Below are 22096 nucleotides of genomic sequence, written 5' to 3' on the forward strand. Positions count from 1 at the left end.
GTTTGTTCAATGACATAGCAAACAGGATCAAACTCCTTGGTTAGGCTAATGAGCAGTTTTTGAACTAACCTGCCTTTGGATAGATCTTCCCCATAGCCCTTCATCTGATTTACCAGCTCAAGTAAACGAGTGAGGTACATTGACTAGGTCTCATCATCCCTCATCCTTGTGTACTCAAAATCACGTCTCAGACCTTGAAGTTTGATAGATCTGACCTGTTTGTCACTATGGAACTCCTGGTGTAAAATGTCCCAAGCTCATTTTGAGGTTTCCTCATTTGAGAGTCTGGGAAAAATATCGTCTAAGATAGCTCCTTAAATGATTCCTAGGGCCTTAGCATCCTTCATCAACAGAGCTTCTTTCTTTGAATCCGACGACCCCTCTGCTTCAACTTCTTCCCTTTTGAATCTGGAATTTGAAGCCCCTTTTCAACTAAATCCCAGATCCCATGAGATTTGAAAATCGTTCTCATTCGAATCTTCCAAAACTCATAGTTCTCTCCATTGAATATTGGAGCTCTAAGATCACTCCCACCTGACCTAGTCATCTGAGACCAGAATCAATGAACTGAGTCTGAAATTTCTCGTCGGATTTCCAAGCTCAGCCTACACAGCTTCAATGCCCACTATCCAGATCCAACCTTCGCTCCTGATACCATGTTGATATTTTGGATTGAATGAGGGAGCTAATGAAAGAAGAGTGAGGAGAAAAACTTGAACAAGAAGCTGAAAATGGAATAAGCACACTCACTCTGCAAATCGTTGCAGCAGAGCTGAATTTCATTCATTACCAAAAAGAATATTACAGCTGCCAATACAATCTAACTGTTGCAAAGACTAGCCAATGTGAATGTGACACATGGCATTACAAAGGCAATAGATACCGTTAGGAGGAAAGGCAATCTGAACCTTACACTTGGCATATGAGCACAAGTAACTTACCTAACGAGACTTAATGCAGCTGAATATAAACCAACTAATTAAACTACTAACTAATCAGAAATTTAGCTAAGCAGTTTACAATTTAACAAGGTCTGTGTCAATTGAGAAAAAATGCTAGCTGTGCTTGTCCAACTCTCTACCCCATCACATGATCATTTAATTGCTAGTTTAAACATGAAGTGGGATCCAATTAATGACTTCTTGTTATCTAATTAGATTGATTGACAAATTAGATTTTCTTGTTCACCAATATGATTTCGTAAATTTGCATATTGGTTCATTTGAAGTGACAACATATCTTATGCAAATTTAGTATCTTGCACTTTTTAAGCTTATGTTCATATTTTGTGTTTACATTCTATGTGTTTTTATTTATTTAAAAAATCCAATATAGAGCTAGAAGGAAGGACATGTACACCCAAATAGAATTGGATGAGGTGCGAGAAGAATCGGCAAGTCATGTCTTAGAATGGCTTTTTGATTAAGCTAAACATTCCTTCATTTTACATGTCTTTCTAGCTAGTATTTTGCTTATGCATAGACAAGTATGGATAATTTGTGGTGTAGGCACTACTACAAAAAACGAAATAGACGACGGGAATCCACCGTCGTGAATTATGTTTTACAACCGACGAGAAATCGACCGCCGTCTTTTAACACATGAAATAACGATGGCAAATAACCGACGTGGTTAATATATTACACGTCATAAAAAACACTAAAACCGACGTCGATTTCATACATAAAGCATAAAAAGACAACTTTCGACTATATTAGACGACGGTTTTAGTAAAACACAGACGTTTAAATAATGTTAAATGTAAAAAAAACTACAAACCCGATGTAAATATTTTTATCAACGTCTCTAAATAAAACAAAACCGACGTGTAAAACGTAGAAACCGTCGTGGTTAATAAATACTACGTTCACTAAATAAAAAAACTGACGTCTAAAACATATAACATGGTAAATTAGACGTCACTTTTGTCAAAACAAGTGACGTCTTAAATATTTAACATGGCGTATATTTACTTGAACTGACGTAAAACAAAACATAACCACGACCCTTTAGGTCACCACAGACGTTGAAAATTATTTTGACGGCTTGAACATAGAAACAAACGATGTGAATTTAACATTACACGACGGTTAATTAAAATACCTGTCATGTTTAATCCATTTACTATGCCCTAGGAGTCACATTTTAGGACGTTGTTAGTAGTTTACAACGTCGGTGGTTGTAGACTTTGACGTGGTTGGCATTTTAAAAGTCTCTTTTGTGAGCCACTTAGACGTATGTAATCTCTGAGACATCATTGCTTTTATCCTAACCGTCGTTAAAAAGTAACGAAACGCCTTGAGTTATGGATTTGACGTCGATTATTGTAAAATAAAGGTCGTGGTTATAATTTACTATGTCTGAAGATTTCAATTATTCGACGTTGTTATATGATTATACGTCGGTTAATTAAAATACATGTCATGTTTAATCCATTTACTACGGCCTAGGAGTCACATTTTAGGACGTTGTTGGTGTTTTACAACGTCGGTGGTTTTAGACTTTGATGTGGTTGGCATTTTAAAAGTCTCTTTTGTGAGCCACTTAGACGTGTGTAATCTCTGAGACGTCATTACTTTTATCCTAACCGTCGTTAAAAAGTAACGAAACACCTTGAGTTATGGATTTGACGTCGGTTATTGTAAAATGAAGGTCGTGGTTACACTTTACTATGTCCCAAGAATTCAATTATTCGACGTTGTTATATGCTTACTCGTCGGTTATTTATTTATTCCATGACGTGGCTAGTCTTTGTTAAGTCTCTTTTATAACCTTTTTTGACGTGTGTATTCTCCGAGACGTCAATTGTTTAATTATAACTGACGTGCAACAATGTTTTTACGACGTTAATCATCAATTGACTATATTCGTAAATTTGTCGGTTTTGAACTCTGCCGTCGTGTTATACATTATTGTTCGTCGTTGATTAATTTATTTACCGTCGTTGTTTTAAATATTTATTAACCGTTTTGAAATGAATTTTAATTAACCAACGTGTTTTCTTTTTCAAATGGCGGGTTTTATTTCATTTTTGCGTTGTCATTCCACGTCGGTTGCGAAAACCCGACGTTGGTTGTTTTGTAGACGTCTCTTTTTGCGATTTTTGTAACTTGACCGTCGTATTTTCAGCTTTAACCGATTATTTTTAATTTTTGATTTGTCGTGCCCAAAGCCTGCAGAATGAAAATGCTATCGGAATTAAAATGATATACAGAGCAATGAATTAATGTCATACAATTAACTGCATAACTAATGTCATACATTACAACAATCAATCAATCCATATATCTTCACACCCATCTCTAATATTCTCACTCCCAAACTCACCCACTAGGTCATCAAATGTGTCAACATTTGGTATCCCTCTAGTAAATGGCTCACACTCAATTCTAATATCACCTAGCACATCATCACCAATAACATCATTATATTCTCTATTAGGCATTGATAACACTACCGACCAACCACGATGCATTGGGTCGTCAACATAAAATACTTGTTTGACTTGAGAAGCCATAACAAATTGGTCATTCCTATGTCCAATTTTACTAAGATCTACAAGGGTAAATCCAAGTTCGTCGACTACAAGGCCCGAAGTGTTATCTATCCAATCACACCTCAAGACTGGGATTCTAAACTCTTGGTAGTCAAGATCCCAAATTTCTTGAATAACCCCATAAAAACCCATATTAGAGACAATAGGGTTTTTATCATTGGCACTAGCAACTTGCATAGTATGTGCAAGTAAATAAACTCCACTATTTTGGACAGTTCGCACATCATCTAGTGCCTTGGTGTTAAATTTGACACCATTAATAAGATAGCTCCTATATGATGGCACTGCCATGCTTGGACCAGCTGCTAACCACCTCAAATTTTCTGATATGCCATTATTGTCTTCCCCATTAAATTCACTTTGAACCTGCAAATTAAACATATATCTTAATTCAATCTAACATATATATAGAAAGAAAGAAAATTAAAATAAGTTCAATATGTCATTCAATAACATATATACCTTAAAGCGTAGCCATTGAATGAAAGTGCTATTGTGCTTATCTTGTAGCCACTTTGTTCTCTTTCTAAATTTCGGATTAGTGGTCATGATGTGGATCATATGTTCCCTACAATTGACACGAAAAAAACACACATTACGGTCCCTTGTATATAAGATAAACATAAGGAGTAATAATATTTAAAATGGCTACATATGAAAAATTAAACTCATACGTACTCGATATAAGGTAGGACTTCCTCCGTATTCTCCAAGACATATAGATGTGCCTGGTTCAACAAGTCCATATCAACTAAGCTCACTGTGCAACCTGATAATGGCTTTGAAACTCCCATATTCTGGCTTGAAGGCACTCCAACTGTACTAACATCAGATAAATGCTCGGTACAAAACTCTACAGCTTCTTCAGCTATATACCGCTCAGCAATGCAACCTTCGGGACGAGTACGATTATGAACATACCCCTTTAGCACTTTCATATATCTTTCAAACGGATACATCCATCTAAAATATACTGGCCCACATAGACGAACTTCTCTGACAAGATGTACTACTAGATGAACCATGATATCAAAGAATGAAGGGGGAAAGTACTTCTCAAGCAAACATAAAGTAACTACTACATCTTCTTCCAACTTATCTAGCTTGGAAACATCTACCGTCTTTGCACATATAGCATTGAAGAAGAAGCACAATCGAGTTATTGCATACCTTGCAGGCTTCTCCAAAACAGAACGAATTGCCACAGGGAGCAATTGTTGCATCAAAGTATGACAATCATGAGATTTAAGGCCAAGAAGTCTTGAATCTTTTAAAGATACAAGATTTTTTATATTTGAAGAATAACCTTCAGGAACCTTCATACCATAAAAAGAATTGCAAACCGCTCTCTTCTCTGCTCTTGACAAATTCCAAGGCCCTGGAGGCAAGCGAGTACGTCTTTCTCCATACTCTGGTTGCAAATTAATTTTTACCCCCATGTTCAATAAGTCTAACCGAGCAGCAATCCCATCTTTATTTTTTCCAGGGATCTCTAGTAATGTACCAATGATACTATCGCAAACATTCTTCTCAATGTGCATAACATCTAGGGCATGCCTCACAAGGAGGTATTTCCAATACTCGAGATCAAAGAATTTTGATTTCTTCTTCCAACAAACTCTGTCACCATCATTCTCACCAACACTTCCCCCATTTTTCGAGCCCCATATGTAATTAATATCTTCAACCATATGCAGCACTTCTTCTCCTGTTAATGGCTCGGGAGGCATACCATATTCAGGTTTCCCATTAAAAGCTGCACGTTGCCTCCTATATGGAGGATTGATTGGTAACCACTTTCTATGCCCAATGTAACAAATTTTGTGGCCATTTTTCAACCTGTGACAAGGTGTATCATCGCCGCATATTGGACAAGCTTTATATCCTTTAACGACACAACCAGATAAATTTCCATAGGCAGGAAAATCATTAATTGTCCATAGTAATACACCTCTGAGTGTAAAGTATTCTCCTATGTGGGCATCATACACTCCTCTAATCTCATCCCACAGAGATTTCAAATCATCAATCAAAGGCTCTAAGTAGACGTCTATATCATTTCCGGGCTGTTTAGGACCGGAAATCAGTAAGGTCAACATCATGAACTTCCGCTTCATGCATAGTCATGGTGGGAGATTATATGTAACTAACATAATTGGCCAACAACTGTATCTGCTACTTAAAGAACTGTGGGGATTGAATCCATCAGATGAGAGAGCCAATCTCAAGTTTCTTGGCTCATTACCAAAGTCGGGCCATTTTTCATCAACAAGTTTCCAAGACGGGGAATCCACTGGATGAGACATATAACCGTCAACTGATTTTCTTGCAGCATGCCAACTCAAACTCTTAGCTGTCTTATGTGATTGAAAAATCCTTTTAAACCTTGGAATTGGAGGAAAATACCACACCACCTTCGCTGCCACACCCTCTTTCAAGAACCCATCTTTGGTTTCCTTCCACCTTGAGATACCACAAGTAGGACAATTAGTTGCATTCTCATACTCCTTCCTATACAAAATGCAGTCATTGGGACATGCGTGGATTTTCTCATAACTCATCCCTAAAGCAGACAAAGTTTTTTGGCCTCGTACATAGAGGAAGGTAGTGTATTTCCTTCTGGAAGAAATTCTCCTTGAAGTATCAATAATTCTGCAAAGCAAACATCACTCATCCCATGTTTTGCTTTCAAATTATATAACTTCACCAAAGCCGACAACTTCGTGTACTTACTGCAACCAGGGTACAAGGGTTCATCGCCATCCCCAATCACATTGGCAAACTCATAAGGATCAGATCCAATATTGGCAAAATCATTATCATCCATCCCTAATTCTTCAGAAACATAACTGAACCTACTTTGCTCATTTTCTTCCACATTTCTACTAGCATTGGTAGTCCATTCCCAAGGTTCTCCGTGCCATCTCCAAATCTTATAGCTTTGGTCAATTCCATTAAAGTATAAGTGTTCCCTTATAATTCCAACCCCAAACAATCGAATATTCCCACATTTAACACATGGACAACGAATCTCAGTTGTATTTCCAAGATTTTCTGATGCAAAATTCAAAAATCCTTCCACCCCTAACTCATATGCCTTCGATCTTCTATCCGCATGCATCCATGACTTATCCATCTCACACTCTATAAAATTCATATAAATATATATATATATATATATATATATATATATATATATATACAGTTATTCTCTTATCCGGATGTCCGCACGTTATTATTGTGCGGATCCTATTGTAAACAGGCAGGAAAACAGAGAGGGGTAGTACAAAATACACTGCATCCGCATGATAATAACATCCGGATGTCCGCATAAGAGAATTTCTGTATATATATATATATATATATATTAAAGGGGAAAGACCAGCAATGAAACACTACCTCATTCAAATAGCAGAGAACAAAATGAAAATTAAATATAAAACATGGACAAGACGACGGTTTGAACAAAATAATCGTCGTTTAATATAAATTCAGACGACGGCATCTATAGTCACTGTCGTCATTAAGATACCCAAACCCAGAAATTTGAACAGGGTTCTGGTAGCCTAAAGACGACGTTTAATGGAGAAACAGTCGTCTTTAGGCTACCAGTTGCGGCTTAAAACTCAGACGACGGGAGTAAATGAACAACTGACGTATAATAAACATTTGGACGACGGTTTGATCCGTCAACCGTCGTCGTAGTTAAAAAAAAAACAGCTTAAATCTCGCATCCCCATTCCTTTTCCCAGAACCTATGGCCAAACAAACATAAAAGAACCCAAACAGAGAGTAATTATTACAAGAATGCAAACACCAAAACATAAAAGAACCCTAATATAGCTACCAATTAAGAACCCATAGCTACCAACGAAAACATTTATGGATTTAAGAAGAGATTAGGGTTAAAGGGACTAGGGTTGTACTTACATGGATATTGATAGAGAGCTGCGAGAATATAACAACTGCTTGAGAGAGAGCTTGGAGAATCTACGTACCCAATGCTTTGAGAGAGAGCTGAGAGAATATAACAAAAGCTTGAGAGAGAGTTGAGAGAATTAAGGTTAGAGGGACTAGAGTTGTACTTACATGGATATTGAGAGAGAGCTAGGAGAGAGCGAAAACTTTCAGACAAATTTATGTTGAAGAGAGAGAATGAACTATTTGAAGGTTAAAGGAAAATTCTGAAAATTTTAGGTCGCGGTCAAAAATTTTAAAGTACCGCGTTTCTCAACAACGACGGTCGTTTTTAAGTGGTACTAAGACCGACGTTGTAAACATAACGGACGTCGCTATTTAATAACCGACGTCGTAAACCGAATTCAATTAGTCTTCGTTTATGTAGTTGACCAAAAACAGCGGGAGAAAACCGGCGTCGTTTCAAAAAACCCTAAACCCTAAACCCTAAATTTTACAATAATTTTAAAAAAATACACAAGTATGAGAAAAAAGAACCGAAAATTGCTATGGACTCCTTACAACAATGCCTTCTACAATAGTAGGCTAAAATATGGATTTCATAATTTTGAATTTATGGGCACCAATGGATCACATAAACTTTAGGGTTATGTTATGTAAAGTATAAGGAGTACCATGCTTTGTCTCTAAATTTGTTTGAATTTTGTTATCATTTGAACTTTGAAAACTAAAATTACATTTTTCAGGCCATATTTCAATGCTTGGTAGTTTTCAGTTTAATTTTTGGATTTAGTTTTGAATTTAATATGGAATTAAATAAAATATAAAAGTCATTAAAAATTAAATGAAAAATGACCTATCCGACGTTGTATGCTTTTACAACGACGTTAAACATCACAAACTGACGTCATAAAATTATTCGACGTCAAAACTAATAGAAAACGACGTCTTTTTTTGGATAACCGACGTGGATTATCGTATTACCACGTCATTTTATTGTATATAACCGACGTTGTTTAAATATACAAAGGCGTATGTTTAAGAATATCCGCCTTTGTATATTATTAAGACGTCGATAAGGTTATACTAACCGACGTCGTATATAAGTACAAAATTCATTTATACAAGATGAATTAATTATAAACCGTCGTTTTTATTACTATTACATGTCGTTTTTAAGAATTGTCGTCGATGTTATATTTCCAGTTACAGGAAGACGACCATTATGTACACGTATGAGACATGTAAATTAGAATCAGACGTCGGTATTTGGGAACTAAACAAGTTTTAAAACAAAATTTAATTTTTTTGATGTTTGTTCGCTTGATTACAACAAAATATTTATGTATATTTTAAATAAACTAAAATAAACCTAAACATTGTTCATAAATATTTATGTACATAAATTATTCTTCGGTAATAAGTTGTTCACGAATTCTGCCCATTCATGCCTAACTTCGTCAATATCCTCTTGTTTATACTGAACTTTATCTTTTTTCTTCTCAAACTGCAAAATAAACCAAAAAACCGACGTGTTATAATGATACAAACGACGGTTTTAAACAAAAATCTGACGTAGTAAAATAAAGAAAGTATATCTAAAATTTTGAGTTTTACCTTCTTCTCGAAATTTAGGTCAGGATCATGAATTATATCTCTCATGAATCGCATCACGTAATAGCCACACTCTACACTTGTTGGTTGTTCAGGAGTGATGTGTAGATTTTTCCAAATGGCCTGCTGTTTACGTGAATTTTTGTTTATATGAATGTTAAACATTTTAATTGACCTGTTATACAAGAAAACAAAAGGTGTTAATGACAAACAAAAAATTTAAATACAAATAGTAACCGTCGTGGTAAATCAGTCAAAACGACGGAGTTTTTAAAAAAAAGATGTGATATTTTGTTTCAAACGGCGGTAAAAACTTACCGTCGTTGTACAACATTATAACGTCGGTAAGAGTAAAACGTCGTATAACAAAAAATTGAGCAGAAAAAATTAAAACGTTCTTAAATAAAACCCAAACGACGTGGTAGTATGATTGAAACGACGTTTTTAAGAAAATACGGACGTAATAAATTATTTAACACGTCGGTAATAACGTACCGTCGTTATATGTTCATTATAACGTCGGTATTATTAAAAATCGTCGTATATTTAAATACTTTAAAGGAAAAAAAATCTTAGATCAGAAGAAATCAACTTACGTATTCATTATATTTTTCATGTCATCGTCAACCATGCGTTTTGACAGTGAATTCATGTAATAGGCAGTCTCCGTTGCTGGTCTCACAATTACCATCACCCAATGACCCCTGCACATAATGATTCATATAGGTTAAATAGTACTACAAAGAAAAATATTACAAGCTTAGAAAAATACTTTAAATGGTACTAACCCTGGATTATAAGGGACCAAGAAAAATTGATTCCCATCTGCTGTGTTTAGGCGGTTTGACAGGTTTTTGATTCTGTCTGATATTGATCCAGATTGAGAGCTCACTAGCCCAGGGTCCACGAGGCCAACTAAGGTTTACCATATTTGCCATTTTTAAATAGTCAAATAGGAACCTAAATGTATAAAAGTCAATTAAATGAGATTTTAATTTAAAAGAAAGGGAAATGTAAAACAAAATGGGATTTTAATTTACCTCATGTATACTGATATCACTGTGGTTCCAATCTCAACCATGGAACCAAACTGCAAAATATCTTCAGGTAAGAGGAAGGTATCATGCTCAAAGCCAAACACTTCCTTGGGCATGTGAACTGTCACAGCCTCCTTAGTAGGCAACAACTTGGTCTGGACGTGTTGGCATAAGGCTAACAGAGGAAGTGGCATGTCTAGCTTTGAGAGATCCTGTTACAAGAAATAAATAAAGAAATATAAGTTAGTTTGTGTGTGAACTAAAATAAACGACTCTAACTAAACCCAAAAAACAGATGTAGTATATAATATAAACGACGGTTTCTAGTAAATACTGACGGAGGAAAGGTTATACACGTCGGTAAATACATAACCGTCGTTGTGTGGAATTTATAACGTCGCTATACTATAGAAAGGTCGTCTAATTAAAATGCAGTTGATGAAATCATGAAATAGACGACGGTTTATAAAAGAGTTAGACGACGGCAGAAAACACAGTCGTTATTTTTAATGTCCAATAATTTACAAAACAAGTAAAAGCGTCGTGGTATTTAACTACAAACGATGCGTCTTGTAAGAAAAAGACGTATAAACCGTCGTTATTTTAAATTTTAACGTCGGATATTATAAGGAGCGACGTCTATTTAAAATTTAAAAGGCAGAAATAGGAAATAGCAGAGATTTTACCGTGTCCTCTGTCTGTTTTCCAGTAGTATCAGCTTCAGGCTTCGGATCTTCTAATTCCAAAGCTAGGGGTTTGATACCAGTGGCCCCAGAGCAACTTGCCTTATCAGACATTGGATTTTTTGGGCTTTGATCTTGATGGGGTAAAGTAATTGGAGGAATTGGGGTTTTGAGCATCTGGCTGGGATCAAAATTAGGAACTAGTTGACGGAAATATGCCAACATAGCCTCCCTCTCTGCTCTGACTGCTTCCATTATAGTTTCCCTTGACTTCGCCTCAATCCTCAAGGTCTCTTCTCTGACTGCCTCCCTCACACTTTCCTTCAATTTGTCACCAAATTTCACTCTCTGCTGTTTCGACAAATTGAAGAACTGAGTTGGGGTAACGCCAGCACCAACTCCTCTAACTCTCCCACCATGCTCGGGGGTTCCCAAAGCAAGAGTCAAGACATCATTGGTCCCGGAAACAGTCAGAGTGCCTTCGGAGACTTGCTTTTGCAAATCATCCTAAAAGAGAGAAAGAGAGGTTGTTAGAAACTGAGCAGGGTGTAAAACAGATAAATATACCGACGTTGTAAATTATAAAAAACTACGGTTTTCTTAAATTACTGACGTAGTATTAATTTAAAACGTCTGTATTTAAATACCGTCGTTGTTTATAATTTACAACGTCGGTATATAAAAATCCGTCGTATATTCTAAATAAAACAGATTTAAACATAAATCAAAACCGTCGTAGTATTTAAAGTAAGACGACGGACTATTGAACAAACAGACGTAGGACTTAATTTCATACGGCTGCACAAAATTACCGTTGTTGTATAAACATTCTAACGTCTAGATAAGATAAAACCGTCGTAACTTTTAATGAAGAAGTGAAAAAACTCGATTGAAATATGCATTCTTTTCCAGAAATTGTGCACCACAAATTTCAGTGAAATAGACAGAAAGAGGGAGAGTGTGTGCGTGAGTAAACTTAAAACAAAAATGCAGTTCATAGAGGAATTTAATCTGTCGTATTAATTCTATCTAGACATCTACTTTATTCAAAAACCGACGTCCTATTCATTTTTAAACGTCGGTAAATTAAGCCCATCGTCGTATTTATTTTATAACGTCGCTTATTTAAACGTACGACGTCTATAAAAAATAAAACACTCTGTTTTTCAAATTTAGAACAGAGTTAGTGAGACTTACGATTATTTTTGCCTTCTCTGCAACCTTTGGATCAGGGATGTTTCCTGTTTTATCTTCTCTTGTCTTCTTCCATAGAACAGCTCGATCAATTTCTTCAACATCGGGCATGATTTCTATCAAATGGTCCTCCAAACCAACATACCCTTTTCTAGACAACCTATGGTTGTACGCCAATTTCTCCCTCCTCTCTTTCTGCTCAGCATGCTTAGCCTCAAAATCTGGGGTCAACCTTGAAGCTACGAAGGCATCCCATTGCGATTTCTCTATGAACTTATAAAGCGCAGGGGTTTCTTTTAACTTCTCCTTGTCATGTGCAAATGGAAGGATAAAATGCTTAGTTACGTTATACTTGAAATCCTTCCATTTTTTGGCGGCAGACGACAAGACCAAGTTCTTGTACCTATCCCCAATAACATAGGACATTTGAACAGCTTCCCAAATCTGCTCCCTCACGTCCTTGGGCAATTGAGTCCATTTCTTGTCCACAAGAGGGACTCTAGTGCGTGCCAAAACACCAATGTAAGACTGCATCTCAACAGCAGCCTTGCCATGTGGTTTGACCTTTTTATTGAACTCAACCACAAGCTTAACCTTCTCAATTTTCCTCTTCACAACACAGCTCATTGTGCTGATACCGCGGCCGGATTTTGGCTCCTCAACAAATGTGGTTGTGCTCGAGTCTTTCTCGGAGGTTGAGGCAAATCTCATCCTCTTCGAGGGTTTGCTTTGAGTTGATTTTTCTTCTTCCACTTGAGCCTTTGAAACTGATTTGGCTTCATCCCCTTGTGCCTTTGAACCTGATTTGGCCTTTGACGCTTGAGCTTCCTTGTTTTGAGATTTCGAAACCATTTTTAATTAATCTGCAAGGAAAACAACGTCGGTTATTAAACAGAAACGACGTAATAATAACAAAACAACGACGGTAACACTAAAACAGCGACGTCCTATTAAACTGTCTCTTAGACCATGTATGGAAATAAGACGACGGTTTTATATCTTTCATGACGTAAATGTGTATACACTACGTCGGTTACTCATAATAATCGACGTGGTTTAAAATTTACAAAGGAAAACACAAAACGATTGTTCTTCTCCTATAAGACGACGGTTTTATCTTGTTACTGACGTATTAATTGTCACACCATGACGGTTTTTAACCACCGTCGTGTGTCCATTCTATCGTCGAAAACAAGACAGAACTGTCGTCTTTTGGCGTCGTGAAAGTATCGACTTATGTATTTAATAAAAACCAGTGAAAGATTTCCTCAATTTAATAGAATCTTGTTTCCAGACAACGACGGCATTCAAATGAAATGTAAAAAAAGGGAAGAGAGTGAGAAAAAACCTTTGGCGTGCAAAGAAAGTTTCCTTCCGACGAAGAAGAAGACGAAGATGGTGATTTGGAGATGAAGACGAAGATTTAGACGATGATGCTGCTTTTGGGAAATGAGAGGGAAACTACGATACTTTATCGGTGAGAGAAAACCGTAGAATATTAGGTCAGGTGACGAAAAGTTTATATATTTTCCCACAGTTCAATACAACGACGTTTTTATTAAAAACCGCCGTATTATAAAGTTATAACGACGGTAAATAATTCATAACTGACGTGGTTATCACAACTGCCGAACGACTTTTGGAATTCCGATGTGGTTATGACGGCGCTTTTTTATCTAAACTGACGTTGTACTTAGAAATTCAACGACTGTGTATTTTAATAAACCGACGTGGTTACTTTGTGGTTCTGAAAACGACGTCGTTCTCTTTTTATGACTTTTGGATTTCCGATGTAGTTATGACGGTGCTTGTTTATCTAAACTGACGTTGATTATTCAAATATGACGTCGCTATGTATATTAGAACCGACGTGGATATTTACGATAATTTGTTTAAATATGATTTTTTTCACGCGTTTTTTAACTCTCAGTTTTCAATTAGGGTTGCAGAATGATTCCTCACAAGAAATTGTCTTTCTGAAAGCAAATGGGTTTGCAGAATGATTCCTCCTGTGAAGCAAGGGTGGAACCAGCCTTAGAACCTGCATGGGTTTGCAGCCGCACTTGCCCGTTTGAAGGCATACGAGGGTGTTCCTGATGCTCCTTATGATAAGATAAAGCCCTAAACACTCACAGAGACGGACTCAGGTGGTGGCTGTAGTGGGTTCCTCCCAAATCAGAGAAAAGTCTATTCATTCTGAACCGAAAGCCCACTCCCAGCTTCTTCCCAGCCCCCACTCTCCCCACCCCAAAGGCACAACCCACAACAGGTTCTAAGGCTGGTTCCACCCTTGCTACACAGGAGTTTTGAAGTTGATCACTGTCGAAAAGGGGACTACAATGTAACCAGGAATCGAGGAGTGAGCTTTTCACACTTTGTTGATTTTGATTTTCTGAAATTATTAGATATTCATTTGTGGCTGTGCAGGAGCTTGAGAACAAGAGGAAGGAGAGGGCCCAGCTTGCATATGAGAGGAAGAAATAGTTGAACAAGCTGAGGGTGAAGGCAGAAAAGAAACCACGATGTATTTGCCAAATTTGTGCACATATATTATGTAAATATTGATCAATATTTAACACGAAGAGATTTGCCTTTTAAGATGAAAATGTTGTTGAGGATTGAGAATTAAATTTTGTTTTGTGTTAAGAAAGATATTACCAAAATAAAAGAAAAATTAATTAATTTTAGAAAGCTATAAAAATAAGACAGCGGTTTACAGAGAAGGCAGACGTATAAATTGAAAAAATACGACGGTAATTTGAACTTAGGACGTGGTAAATAAACACGACAGTAGTGTTGTAGGTACCGTCGTAGTATACTCCAAAATAATAAGTCGATAAATTAATCTCTCGCGTCATGGTATATTATTTAACACGTCGTTTTTTTGTAATATACCGACGTGTATTACATTACATTATACGACGTGGATTCCATTAAAGAATAACCAACGTGGTTTTTTAAATTACACGGCGGTATGTCTATAAGCACCGCCGTAAGTTTAAAAGATTTATTGTATAAATTTGACTCTTTCTTTCAGTTTCAGTTTTCATTTAGGGTTCCAAGTTCTTCTGGTCTCTCTGGAGGCTCGTCTTCCTCTCTCACATACACACATACATCATCACTCTCTCTCACATCTCAAAGACAATAATTTGGACGTTAATGATGTATGCGTTTTGGTGTATCTCAAAGACACCAAAACGCACACATCATTAACTTTCAAAACATTGTCTTTCTCAAAGTTTGCAGTAGTCAGTTCAGTTCTGGTTTCTTTTTGGATTTTGTGTATTTAAAATATTGTCTTTCTCACTTTGGTGGTTCGATTATGATCAGGACCAAAGATCTCAAAGGTAAGTTATCATACCTCTTGGGATCTCATTTTAATTTTCGAAGGCTACCAAAATTAAAAAATAATTAAATCTTAAAAAGAAATAAAAATTAAGACGGCAGTTTACAAAGAAGGCACCGTCGTAGTATACAGACGTGGATTCCATTATATTATACGACGCGGATTAAGAACAGTTGGTCGTGTTTAGTTAGGAGTTAACACGGCAGGTTTTTTGGTGAACTGTCGTCTTTATTTTCTACGTCGGTGGATTCATACCTGTTGTCGTTGTTTTTTGGTCAGATTTTAACTCTGAAGAAATCCTTTTTTTAAAAACGACGCTTTTTATTTGTATGCGTCGTCTTTTGAAAATATTCAACAGTAAGGCACTTATCCACGACGGTTTTTTTTATACCGTCGTCGGTTTAAATACAATGACAGTTTCATGTTTTGCCGTCGTCTTTTTCTGGTCGTCTTTTTCTCTTTTTGTAGTAGTGAGGGCTGGTAAATTTGTGATTTGGATGTGACAAGTATGGATCATTCAAGTATTTTGCTTATATATATATATATATATATATATATATATACAATTATGGATATATTTAAATTAATGTTGATATAATGTTTTTTCTTATGAGCAATGGCAACACAACATGATTTGGAAATGAGGCCTTTCTTAAATACTATTACAGTAACTAAGTAAAGTGTGATGTGAAACAAGCAAAATACCTACTATTTCCTTACATAAATGATGCCTATTGTTTATAACAACTTCAGTTTTCCATAAATAACTGAAGTTGAAAGATAAAAACAACAACCATACATCTATTATCACTGATGTCTAAAACAAGAAGTAGCATCAGCATTTATGTAAGCACTAGCACTATTGGAGGCTTTTCACGTCCGCAAAATAAAAAAAGCGATGATGTATAACATAATTCACAATACCATTATTTGTTTCTACGATGTTGTAATTGATAATATGCATCAGCATAATAGATATCACTGATGCTGTTAGACCTCTTTAGCCTCATCCCTTTTAAAACTACTGATGATGTTAGACCTCTTTAGCCTCCTCCCTTTTGAAAGTACTGATGTTGTTTCGGGTTTAGGCGTCAGAAGTCAACTTTTTTTTAGCACCCGGAAATCATTTAGGCATCGGAGTTTACTTGATATCCGATGTAGTAAGTAATAAACAGAGACGGAGAATATCCGTTGCCAATTACATAGGAATAGGCAACAGTCACCAATACCACGGTATTTATGTGTAATAGGCAACGGATTTTATCCGATGCTAAAGCCCTTTTTTGGCATAGTGAATTAAGGGAATAATGTGACTCATCCCCTTTGGCCAATGAAATCACAACACACACTACCAAAAGATAAGTTAGAAAGATTAGGGAAATAATGTGAGTCATCAAGTTAGAAAAGAGTGATGATACAATGAATGGGAAGGAAGAGAATAAGAAAGAATCTTAGGCTAGGTGACTCACCAACTTTAGACTAGGTGACTCACCTCAAATAGATGAACAACTCATCCCAATTTAGGATAAAAATTAGATTTTTTTTGAAGAGAAAGTAAGAGGGAAAGGGGGAAGAATGGGAGGATGATGGTTTGATTAAAACCAATTCTAAGTCTGAAAATGGTACTTAGGTGACGAGGGGTAAATTTAAATCACACAAACACAACCACAACAAGCTTCACACACTTTAGACCTTGACCAATACACTTATGACTAGTCAACTGCTAGTCATGAACAACCACAATCAAGAATGCACACAGAGCATGCCACAATGTACCTGCAACCCTAGAAGAGTACTAGTGACAACCTAGGCACTCAGAAGGACCCATCAATCTAGGCATCCCCTGTGCTAGCAACAACTATGGTGGAAGTGTGTGAAAATATTATAATCAAGTAAATACCAAACAACAGATAATGATGACTAGTCAACTACCAAGAACACAAACCCAGAAAAATTACAGATATGCAAACCAGATTTTGTTCACCCAGAAACCCACCATTGGGAAAAACTAGAGGTCATCAACCGACCAGGCAATCCACTAAGTAGAAAAAGATTCTTACAAAGGAATACAAGCAAGCTCAAGCAACACCTAGATCTATTTAGGAAGATGAGCTATACCTCCTTCGTGCAATCTTCTTCTCCAACTTAGCAAAGCTTGAAGCTAAGTTCTTCATGGAAATGGCAGCTCCTTCTCCAGCTCGTTCATCCCATGGCACTAGCTTGCAAGCTCCAACTTAGACCGAAACAAAAATTTGGATTCAAGGGAGAATGACCAATTTCTTCAAGAAACCATACTCTTGAAGAAATCAGTCTTGAATCAGACCTAGATATAAATGAGAGAGTGATTTAAGTAGCTAGATGCAGATTCGTGTTTCAAATGCAGTTTTTCAAAAATAAATCAATTGGAAAAACTCATAGATGAAATATATCGTTCTCTCTTGAGGAAGAAGAAGAGAAAGATAGCAAGACAATCTTTTCAAAAAATCCACCCAAAAGAGACGGCTACCAAAAGAGGAATACGTTGGCCTTTACAGACAAAAATTCCCTTAGGTCAGAATGACTCATCACAGCGGAGAGAGAAAAGAGAATAGGACAAAACAGTTTGTTAACCAGCTGGAAATCCTACAGAGCAAGGATGACTAGGCATGAGAGAAGCAGATGACTAGTCATCATTTATGAAAACAGTTTAATGCGATGATATGCAATGCATGATTTACCTTTGATAGTTTGCTTAAGCCTCCATAGGATAGTAGTTGGTTAGGCACACCAAGAGATGAAGTTCTTAATCTAAACTTGAGCTTGAGAATATACAATCATTGTCCTATTACAAAGTTGTCAAGAGAAGCCAAAAGAAAACTCAAAATGCATACATTAACAAAGTCTCTACACATGGATAACAAGAATGGTGTCATCTTTCAACTAAATGGATAATCTCATACTAGACTTAAGATTTAATAACATGTAAATCTTCACAATAAATATTTAAATAAGAAAAATTCATATATAAGAAATAATTATTATATATATATATATATATATATATATATATACTTTTTTTATAGGTTCTCACAGCTAATCTTGATCCCCACTGCCTTATCGAGTAGGGGTCTAGATTAAGAATCAAGGAGTTGGTATTTGGTACTTATGCTGGCTTTGTTCTGATGCTCACGAGATGCTGTTCTGTACATTGAACTATGCGTGCATTTGAGGTTTTCTGTGACAATATTACGTTGTGGTGGGTTGTTCTTTGTGGGGCTTGGAGTTGTAATTTGTTTTGTCTGTTTTGGTGGGGATGGAGTTGCACTCTTGTGGTCTCCTGTGTTTGTTTCTTTTAGTGATTTCCTTTCAGGTTCGTTGTAGCGGTCTAAAGTGGCCTAAGTCGGACTCTCTTGTTAGTTCATGGCATGTGTGGTACTCTTTCCTACCATGAGGGTTGTCCCATGTGATTTTCCTAGGAAGATTTTAATGAGGCTACTATATTCGTGTCGGTCTTTGTATGCCTTTTTGGTTTATGAATGAAATCTTATTCTTAAAAAAAAAAAACTTGGACGTCTAGCTAGCACACCCATTATAATATAACTAAGCAACCAACAAATTAATGGAAACCCTTCAAGCGAATGGATATGAAGGTAAGGACAACAACTGAACTCTGATTCCCAATATGAGTGGTGGTGAGAGCCTTTTAAGGCTTCCAATTCCATTTCCATAGTGAAGAAGATTTCTTGTGTGAAGATCCGTATATATTTTTTTTTAAAGAGACGTTAGGTGGAAGGCCTATGTAATTCATATATTCTAAACAATAATTCACCTATTTTTTAATGTCCAACCAAAACCCAAATTTAAAATAGACTACTATGTATTCTATTATTTTTAAAAATTTTACAATTGATGTCATCCAACTATATATTTTTACCATCGTAATTAGTAATGAATGTAAATTATTAGCAATGTCAAAAAAATGAATTTGTAATGGACTTAATCAATAATAATGCCAACCATGAAATTTTGTAATAGACGTACGCAGTAATTACATATACAAGCATACACCTACAGAAATAAGATCATAATATACTTACTGCATACAAAAGATCCCACTAATTTACCTATAGTAATTTGCAGGTATACTTAGGTTAATTTACCTACACTTGTAAAGATTGTTTACCTATATTTTGCAGCTATACTAAATACAAAATTCACCTACTAATTTACTTATATTTTGTAGGCATACTAGTTTAAAAATATCATACTAATTTACCTATATATTATTTTTTTTAAAGGTATGCTAATTTAATTACATTGTATTGGTAAATTATTTAAAATGTAGGTACATTATTTTTTATACAAAAAATAGTTACTTCGTAATAGGTTACTCATACAAGAGATATGTTGTAGTTGAGGAAAAATGATTTTTGTTGTTGTTGAGAAATTCTAGGAGTGCATTCATAATTCAGTCAAAAAAACCCCTAGCCACAAAGAACCAACACATACTAGCCACAAAGGGCCATTACAATAATGGAGCGGTCTAACATCAAAATTAAGACAATCTGGTCGGCCTCCACTAACGATGACACAAGATTAATGAAACTCTGGCATAGGCATCCCAACTAAGATTGCAAACTCAGAATTAAAAAAGAAGAAGATATAACTTGAAAAAACCAAGCCATAACAATATAAATAAAACTCTCACAAAGGAGATATGAAAAGCTCCCACAAAGGAAAGATGAAAAGCTCTCACAAAGGAAAGATGAAAAGCTCTCACAAAGGAGAGATGAAAATTACACAAAGAACCCAAATCTTTGTGACATATTACGAATATAAAGAAATCACAAAAAGGATGGTGGTGGAGATCCGATGCCAAAACGCAGGTGGAGATCCGACGACGAGACGCATCCGTTTGTGATGGTTGGAGGAAAATCATAACAAGACGAAGACAAATAGGGAAAGGAGAGGGGGGAGGAAGAACGGTGGCTTCCTCCCTCTTCAAAGTGAAAACAGCTCTAGGCGGGTTTTTTAGAAGAAAAAATGACTTTCAAGGAATTAAGTTTAAGGAGGGTGTATTTAATTTAGATTTTAAATGATTTTAAAAGAGTTATAAAGTTGATGGAGTTTAATTGAGTTTGACTGAATTCTATAAACTCCACATAGATTTTGACTGAATTCGTGTATAAATTTTAATTGAGTTTGTTAAAATTTTATTATTGATTTTAATGGAGTTTATAGCGATGATAGTGGTGGTGATGGCGATGGTGGTGATGGCAATGGCAGTGGCAATGGTGATTTGTGGGGGAGGTAGTGGTGGAGGAGGTGGGGGTGGTAGTGGTGGTGGCAGTGGGAGTAAGGTGGTGGAGGTGGTGACGGTGGCGGTGGTAGTGGCAGTGATGGTGATGATTCTAGTAGTGGCAGTGGTGGTGGTTACGATAGGGTTGATAGTGGGGTGGTAGTGGTGGTGGAGGTGGGAGTAAGGGTGGTGGTGGCGGTGGGGCTAGTAGTGGGGGTGACGGTGCGTGGTGGTGGAGGTGGTAGTGGTGCTGGGGGGTGGCATCGACGATGATTGTGGGGGTGGCGGCGGGGCGGCTATGGTGATAGTCATGATAGATTGTGGTAGAAGAATTGGTGAAATCATATCTTGAGAATAAAAATAATATATCTATTAAAATCTCTGGGGGAAGCAAAGATTTGTCATGGCCAAAAATTAGTCTATTATTAAACGAAATCCACCACTTTTTGTATTTCCTTTAAAATCAAGGAGTTTTTGAATACACCCAAACTTTTATGAAGTCTTTTAAAGTCGTGATTGAATACATCCAAATTTGAATGGAGTTTAAAAAGTCTAAATTGAATACACCTAGAATTGAATAGACTTCTATAAAATCGTGAATACACCTAAACTTTTAAACTTCTTTAAAATCTTTTAAAATCTAAATTGAATACACCTCCCTAAGTTACTAATTTTAAAAATATATATTGTGATAAATTAATATGGGTGAAGAATTTAGGCATGACATTCTTACATTATTTTCTTGGAGAGAATATGAGTGTTCTATCTTGACTCGGATATAGGTAGAAGCAAGTGCTTGAGCTGGAGTTAATGAAGATGAGATATTATAAAAACTAGAGTCATCCTTTAGCAATTAGGAGGTGGCTTTTAGAGTAGGTGGTGGAGACAAATTACATGCAAGGCATGAGGTGGAGTGGACGTGTTGCTTTAGAGATGCAAGTTTGCATCAATTGCATGAATTAGATTAACTTGAGGTGGAAACATGCAGCCGACTTGTATCTCTCATGGATGAGGTGACATGTGCAATTCCTAGCTAGCTTATTCACTCAATGAGATAAGAGTAAGATATTTTCAATCCATATCTCTTGCTTAGCCGCCAAGCATATCGTTCAAATTAGGAAATAGTTGTACCCGCCTTCTTGCTAGTATGAGATTAGGTATAGGAGGAGGGTGAGATTTGTTATGAGATTTGGTATTTATATTATCCACTTAAAAGTCTCACACAATACACCATTTAAATGAAATACTTCAAAATTGATAAGTTTTTGAATACCATAGTACTTTTATTGACTACTTAAAAATCATAATTGAATACCACTGGATTTTTAAGCTTCATAACAATCTATTAAAATCCTAATTGAATACACCCTCCTAAATAGAAATCGTTGTTCACTCATTTCAAGCAAATAGAAGCGAGAGAGAGAGAGAGAGAGAGAGAGAGAGAGAGAGAGAGAGAGAGAGAGAGAGAGA

The sequence above is a fragment of the Prunus avium genome, chromosome 1, assembly GCF_965620075.1.
Source record: "Prunus avium chromosome 1, drPruAviu1.hap1.1, whole genome shotgun sequence".
NCBI classification, from domain to species: Eukaryota; Viridiplantae; Streptophyta; class Magnoliopsida; order Rosales; family Rosaceae; genus Prunus; species Prunus avium.